The 7,937-nt window shown below is 45.2% G+C and overlaps 2 long non-coding RNA genes and 1 other non-coding gene across 3 annotated transcripts in view; 1 reads left to right on the top strand and 2 right to left on the bottom strand.

The window, feature by feature from the left end:
* Window positions 1-1,689: 1,689 nt before the first annotated feature.
* trnak-cuu lies at window positions 1,690-1,762 on the bottom strand. Its single transcript has one exon. It is a non-coding gene; the product is annotated as a tRNA-Lys (tRNA).
* Window positions 1,763-3,139: 1,377 nt separating this feature from the next.
* Window positions 3,140-7,937, top strand: part of LOC112162696 — an 8,064-nt gene continuing 3,266 nt past the window's right edge. The window contains exons 1-2 of the long non-coding RNA XR_002922131.2: window positions 3,140-3,478; window positions 5,535-5,720. This is a non-coding gene — a long non-coding RNA (uncharacterized LOC112162696). The remainder of the gene's footprint in view (window positions 3,479-5,534; window positions 5,721-7,937) is intronic.
* Window positions 3,865-4,617, bottom strand: LOC112162697. Its single transcript, XR_002922132.1, has 3 exons — window positions 4,354-4,617; window positions 4,036-4,255; window positions 3,865-3,940 (listed from the first exon to the last, which is right to left on the bottom strand). It is a non-coding gene; the product is annotated as an uncharacterized LOC112162697 (long non-coding RNA).

The raw sequence follows: 7,937 nt of genomic DNA on the forward strand, positions 1-7,937 counted from the left end.
GCTCCTCCTGTTTCTCCTGCTCCTCCTCCTCCTGCTCCTCCTGTTTCTCCTGCTCCTCCTCCTGCTCCTCCTCCTCCTCCTCCTCGTCCTCCTCCTGCTCCTCTGTTGTTAGGAAGGTTTGTTTTCCCAAACTCATAAATTTGTGTCACGATGTGTTGTTGTGATATTCAAATTCTGAGCTGCAATCAGCAGGAGATCAGCAGGAAGCTGCTGTGTTTGGACTCCAGGCAGTTAAGAAAAATATCTGAACAAAAACACTAGATGAGCTCTTCTATCTACGGCCTGTTCCTGTTTCAGATTTTGGAGGAACTGCAGGTTTGACAGGTTTCTCCTCACAGATATCTGTGTCCTCTGAGGAGTAAATAACTGTTGATTCTGTTCATCTCAGACGAGGATTCATTCAGGACATCAGCAGTGAGCTCACAAGAAGAAAGAGTGTTTGTTGTGTTTAGTGACACAAACCAAAGAAATATGCAAACGCACCACAGAGCTGTCATTGTGCAGAGCTGCTTCCATGAGTTTACCTCCTAATATCATCCCTGATAAACTCATCATCTCAATTAATGAATAAAACATCATCAGAACAGAGAATTCATAACAAACGTGATCAACAACAGAGTCGGGGTTTGGATTGACCTTCATAGATATACAGTTAATGCAGGGAATCATCAGACCATCCAACCAGGAACCAGAAGATCCCTGTGATCCATATTTAAGGATAAAGAAAGTCCATATAGTTCTTTATAGCTTTGATTATTATTATTACTGTTACTGTAATGTGTTTTTTAAAATACAATGTTTTATGTTTCTTTAGACTCGTTCTAAATTTGAAAAACACTATGTTTAAGATAAAAAAGGGGAGGAGTTAACTTGTTGCTTCAAATATTTAATCTTTTATGACAATAAAATCTTCACAATATTATCAGCTCATATTTATGAGAAAAAAGAAGGAAAAATGCAGAATATGGCCTGAATGCTCCACTACTGACCAGCAGGGGGCGCACATCATGGGATGACAAATGTCCTGTACATGCAATGCATGAACCCGCCACATGGTGGCAGCAGCAGAGAACGCATCACATTTAGATGATTGACCCCAAACCCGGAGGCGAGTATCAGCTGTTTTTATTCAGATGACATCAATAAATCAGTCCTCATATTTATTTCAGCTGTTTGACAGACCCGTGACCACATCTTCATTTCACCATCGACATCATCATGTATCAGAAACGTGATTTTGACAGTATTAAAAAAACGAACAAGTTTGTAAATTCACAGGGAAAACCCTAAAAACTGCAGAAAATCTGGAGGTAAAACTCTGAGTTTCATTCTTGCCCCAAAATGTAGTTTATTTAACTTGTTCCAGAACATACAGATGGAAATTCTGTCAAGTGTTTTTTATCGAAAAATTAAAGCAAAAATCTTTGCATGTGTTTATATAGCTCGTTATAATAAACTCATCGACCCTCCAAAGCTCCTCTCAAACTGACCCGTTTGGTTTCTGGATGAATCACGGCGCGAGAGGCTGTTTGAGTCACGTGGTCAGATATTTACGCTTTTTAAAAACAAGTCTGTAATTATTGAAATAAAAGGACGACCTTTGACATGGGTCTATTGAACACTCATGATGATTTTTTCATATTTGTCGACAGTAAAGCGGATGCCTCAGCAAAGAAAAAACATTTCTGACGCCCAACGTGGGGCTCGAACCCACGACCCTGAGATTAAGAGTCTCATGCTCTACCGACTGAGCTAGCCGGGCATGCGCAACGGCACCTGTAGTCCGCATAAAGTACAAGTTTATGTTAAAATGATGATGTGGTGCAGCAGAAACTCATCAACAATCATTCCAGTCTTTGAATCGATCAAAGTCACGTGACCATCCAGGGTGCTAGTATGTTCTAATAATGATTATTGTGATGTGGAAAAACAAGAGTGGGCTGGACTTTATCAAATTAAAATGTGAATGGTTTTAACCTTCATTCTTCTTTACTTGTACATAGATTTAAAGTACACTTGATTATCTTGAAGAAACACAATTAATCTGGAAACTCTGATGTTCTGGTTCTATTTTAGGTCAGTGAATCGGATTCAATTGGATCATTTGGAATAAACCAATATCCACTAAATCAGATCAGAGACTTATTATATGAATCGACTCACAGTTAAATCTAATCAATCTAGACATAAACCTAATGATTGTGTACAGCCCGTCTGTGGCAGACAGCCTGGAATAAGGGAAATGCAGCTGGAGTTACGACCCTGCAGCAGAAGTCACGCAGACACAGCATGAGTCATGCAGATGCAGCTGGAGTCACGCAGATGCAGCTGGAGTCACGCAGACGCAGCTAGAGTCATGCAGACGCAGCTGGAGTCACGCAGACGCAGCTAGAGTCATGCAGACGCAGCTGGAGTCACGCAGACACAGCATGAGTCATGCAGACGCAGCTGAAGTCAGGCAGATGCTGCTGGAGTCACGCAGACGCAGCTGGAGTCATGCAGATGCAGCTGGAGTCATGCAGACGCAGCTGGAGTCATGCAGACGCAGCTGGAGTCATGCAGACGCAGCTGAAGTCACGCAGACGCAGCTGGAGTCATGCAGACGCAGCTGGAGTCACGCAGACGCAGCTGAAGTCAGGCAGACGCAGCTGAAGTCACACAGACCCAGCTGGAGTCACGCAGACGCAGCTGAAGTCACGCAGACACAGCTGGAGTCACGCAGACGCAGCTGGAGTCAGGCAGATGCTGCTGGAGTCACGCAGACGCAGCTAGAGTCACGCAGACGCAGCTGGAGTCACGCAGATGCAGCTGGAGTCATGCAGATGCTGCTGGAGTCATGCAGACGCAGCTGGAGTCACGCAGACGCAGCTGGAGTCACGCAGACGCAGGAGTTTCCATCTTTCTCCTCAACCATCTCCCTAAGGAGATGTGTGGACACAAACGTCCACCTCCATCTTCATGATTCGCTCCTCAAACCTGAACATCAGACTCTTTAAGAAAACTTCTCCGTGCACGTCAAGCAGATCATGACACGCGCGCTGCTGAGCCAGACATGAAGGGGTTACAGTGATTGGAGGATTGCTGGTGCACTTCTGCGCGCGTCTGTTTGGAGGCGTGCGTGAGAGTCGCTTTTGGCGCCTAAAATTTTAGCATTTTTTGTCTTGCATAATAAAAAGATCTCGGGGGGCGGGGTCAGTGTTACCTCATTGATCCACGCGGGGCGGGACTTTCACCGTATATGATTCTGGACAAATGAGACATGAAGCCACTGAGGCACCGCGGGATGGAGACCGCAGTCCAGCCGGAGCCCCGGTTCCGGTCCGGGAGGACGTGGAAGTCCGACAGGAGAAACGCCAGCAGGATCCAGAACCATGGAGCCGGAGCTTCCGGACGCACGCGCTCTTTTGGCTCCAGCCCGAGGATCTGTGCGCGCGGGTCGGGATGTGACCCAAACCCAGCTCTGGACCCCGGAGAACAGGTGAGTCCGCCCGGTACCACCGACACAGAGTTCTGACAAAGACTGAAGGAACTTCAGGTCCGCAGGCCCATCAGGTTGTTCTGGTGAGTTCAGGCAGAACCGGGACCGGCACCAGCGGGGAAGGTCCAAATGTTTGGTCCCCTTCAGGAAGCTCTCCTCCATCCCGTTTAGAACCCGAACCCGAACCTCACATCCTCTCATCCTCCAGGGTCCAGTCGGAACTTTCATCATTTTCTGACCCGTCACATTTACGCGCCAACGCGGCTGCGACTGTTGCATAAGTTTATGTCGCATCATTTCTGTGACCAGAGACACAAACCGGCTGTAAGAATTTAATAATATCAAATATAATTTAATAATATCAAATATAATTTAATACCCCCCCCCCCCGTCTTCATTAACGAGGTTCTGGAGTTCGGATCCTCACCGTCGTGGCCTCGTGGTTCCGGTGCCGAATGGAGCCTCAATAGAAGACAAACATTCACTAAATCTATCGAATCATTTCGTTTCAAACTAAAAATATGGAATAAAAATCTTCTGAGATTATTAATCCAAACCTCCGGGCCTCAAATCTGGGATTAGGCGCGCGCGCTGCTGCTCTTACATAAGGCCTTAATCTGAGGGAATCAAACCCCGGACGGCCGGCTGTGGAGCAGCGTCCGCCTGTGCTGTGGAGCAGCGTCCGCCTGTGCTGTGGAGCAGCGTCCGCCTGTGCTGTGGGTTATGATGTTCATGAAGATGCTGCAGGTTTGAGATGCTTAAAAAGCGCGGGAATTCCTGAGAAGAAAAAAAGGATTTCCCTCCAATCAAAGAAAGTTTAGGGGTCCAGGTGAAACATCAGAGCGCGCGCGTGACTGAGTGACAGCATCACGGACCGGATCACGACCGAAACTTCAATCAGTCAGGAGGATGAGCCGGAGCTGACCCGTCCGGACCGGAACCGGGGTGTTCAGAGGAGACTTCTGCGGGTTTCAGATGAAGGTTTAGGATGAACAACACTGCGTTATTATCCTGAGACTCGTGCTCAGATCATCTGAGGATGGAGCTTCAGCGGAGCTGCAGGTGATTACAGGTGAAGCTCGCAGGTGTTTCCTTCCGGCTGCAGACGCAGCTTCACCCGAGCGTGCGCGTCCATCTCCTCCAGGTTCCTTCTTCTGGTTGATGATTAATTAAAGGAAAATCACATAAAAAACATCTACAGTTATTATGTTGATTTAATAAAAAAACAATATTCTATTTTATTTTAAATTCAAACTAATGTTAAATGTTTGGGTTTAACTCGAATGTTCCTGAAATTCACTGAAACTAAGACATGAAAATAGTTTCATGAGAATTTAAGGCGATTAAAACGAAACGAAGATTTTATTGTTTTTCTTGATTTAGTTTTTATTTGACATTTATAAGAACATGTTCTTATTTATTAAAACGACCTGGGATTTTGTCTTTAAAGGTGCGCGCGCGCGCTCGTTTGTCGGGGCCTGAAGGCGCGCGCGCACACAGCTGACACGGGTCATTCCGCCGCTCACGCGCAGAACGTGCTCGTGACGGGAAGCTTCATCTGCGTTTAGATGACAGAAATGTTTACGTTTGTTCTGCGTGACGTCATCACCACCTCGGAAACATCAATGAAGGATTTAAGAGGAATTAAAAATGTTCAATTGAAAGAAGAAAATAGAAAGAGGATTCTTCAAGAAATGTAAATGTAAATGACATTATAATTGACTTAAAATTCTCTATTAAATGTCTAAATTAACATTTAAGGAAATAAACGAGTCAAAACTGATCAAACCCAAATATCAATTTAAAGTAATTATAGGAAAATCAAAATGTAAATAAACATTGAAACAACGGATTTGAAGGTTTTTCATCTCCGTTAATAATAATATTTTCAGATTGTTGTTCTGTTTGTGTTTGTTTGTTTGTTTGTTTGTTTGTTTGTTTGTTTGTGTTTCCCCGTGAAGCTGCAGACGTGTAAACATGATTCTTCAGATCGACCGTCTGTCTGCTCCACATCCAGCCGCTCTGTGCGCGTGAGACTCTCTGGTTGTGTTTACAGGTGTGCTGCTGTCAGAGAGCGCGCGCTCAGCCGGCGGGAGGGCGGGAGGGGTTGTCTGTTATCTTTGGTTATCTAGCTGTATGAGTGACGTACATCTTCATAAAGCTAGATAACCGAAAGTAACAAGAATCCCAAAACATGAGCGGGACGGAAACGGAAGAACCTTCAACATCCGGCGACGTGCAGGTGAGGCGCTAAACGCACGAGGGAGCAAGGATGTTGTTGTTGTTGTTGTTGTTGTTGACACAAACAGGATTTCACTGCGTTAGAACAGGTTTCCTTCAAACGGTTAAATCTGCTCACATCTTCAGGAAAAACACATTTAATACATTAAACTCATTCTAGTGACATCAAACTGTCTCTAAAGTGATTTAAAAATATACTCATCAAAAATATACATTTATGTTTCATTTTTACTGTAGAAAATTCCACAATAACTGCAGAAACAAACCTCAAAGAAATGAGTCAGAAATTCTCAAAATACATTTTTATAATAAAACAAAATCTGTCAAAGAGGTCAAAACATTATCTTTCCAAAACTTCACATCTTAAGAGAAATATTCTAGTTACTTAGATCTGTGTTCTAAGATAAATTTGTTATTGAAAAAACTTTATTAATACAATTATTGTTCCTGGAAGACAGAAAATTAGACATTTTTCATTAAAAAAGATTCTGTTGAAGTCTGAACATGTTTTAACCTGATTGTGAGAATTTATCTTTTACAACTAAGTTATGTACATTTATTTCAATTTGAACAATCAAATGATCAAAACCTATAATAATAGAAAGTCTCATTTCTGTTTATTTAAATCCTGCATCAGTTTAGATAATCCGTCAAAAGGTTTTCTTTAACGTAACGTAAATCTCTGATGTTGGAAATATTGAGGCTGAAATGTGGACGACGGTGAATGTAAACATCTGAATAAATATTTCTTCATGTGTTCATGTAGATGTATACATTTCCATGTGTAAATCTACATGTACGTGCACGTATCTGACCCGTATATATTTGTTTCGTTTCCTCATCACCTCCTAACCTGATAACGAGACTCTTCAGGTTTTAACTCGTCCAGCAGCATCAGGTCAGACGGACCTTCAAGAGGCGTCTGGAGGCGTTAGTGCTCGTTAGTGCTCGTTAGTGCTCGTTAGTGCTCGTTAGTGCTCGTTAGTGCTCGTTAGTGCTCGTTAGGAGCTTCCACACGTCCATTAAAGTTATCCTTCTTTATGATCCTCAGAGGAGAACGTCTCCACTGAGGGAGGAGACAGGACCCCCCACCCTTACCAAACAGCTTCTGTGGTTTCTCTGAGAATCTAGAAGCTCTGAGGCTGAAGACCATCAGGTTTGAAGGTCAATGCCATCCAAACCTGTCAGTTCAGTTGTAGGCGTCACCGACCGCTCCATCCTTACACCAAACCATAAACACCTGAAACAGACTAACTGGTCCAGTGGTCCTCCTGGTCCTGAAGACGCCACGTTTCCTGCTGACCTCGTGCCTCTGAGCAGGGCAGCACTTCCTGCAGAATCACTCCAACTTCCTCTTTCAGACGGCTGCTTGTGAATTGTGTACATTTGCATAATGAATGTAATTTGCATGCTGGGGGCGGTCCCTATGAGGACAGCTCTGTCACACACGTATGTGCACGTGCACGTGCACTGGGAACGTTTGACAGATCGACCCAGATCAGATTGTTTTCACTGCAGCTGTGTGCAGGTTTGTGTTTGTGGGTGAACTCGTGCACGTGGAGTGCATGTGGGGCAGCGATGTGACGCGCCCCCCCCCCCTGTCTTAGACATTCAGAATTAGAAGTGAAAATGAGAGATTCCCTCCTCAATCCCATAATCCTCCTCTTCGCCAGCCCCTCCCTCGCGGGTTCGTCCTCCTCTCCTGCACGCCAAGTCACAGTCCTGCCACCATCTTAGGTGTTGAGACTGGCACAAAATGGCAGCCGAGCTGGGCACGTGGACGGCCCCCGTCTCACCACGGCCGCGCTCCTTTCCGCGCCAACGGGCGCCGCAGACCGTCTTAATTACTGCGCCGCGTTAATTGCTGCGATTGTCCCGAGAGGTTTGCAGGAAGAGACGAGATGGGAGGAAACGGCGGCGTGACGCCAACATCAGCCAGGTGGCGTTTTGGAGGGCAGCTGCATCACTTTCGCCTCTGCCGTCACGCTGCAGAGGATCCGGAGGACCAACGGCGTTTCCTGAAGACTGAGACGCTTCTTTAGGGAACCACAAACATCACTAACAGCGTTTTACCAGGCTCACCTGAAGGAGGAAAACTCACCTGAAGGAGGAAAACTCACCTGAAGGAGGAAAACTCACCTGAAGGAGGAAAACTCACCTGAAGGAGGAGAACTCACCTGAAGGAGGAAAACTCACCTGAAGGAGGAAAACTCACCTG

The sequence above is a fragment of the Oryzias melastigma genome, linkage group LG11 (assembly GCF_002922805.2).
Source record: "Oryzias melastigma strain HK-1 linkage group LG11, ASM292280v2, whole genome shotgun sequence".
Classification (NCBI taxonomy): Eukaryota; Metazoa; Chordata; class Actinopteri; order Beloniformes; family Adrianichthyidae; genus Oryzias; species Oryzias melastigma.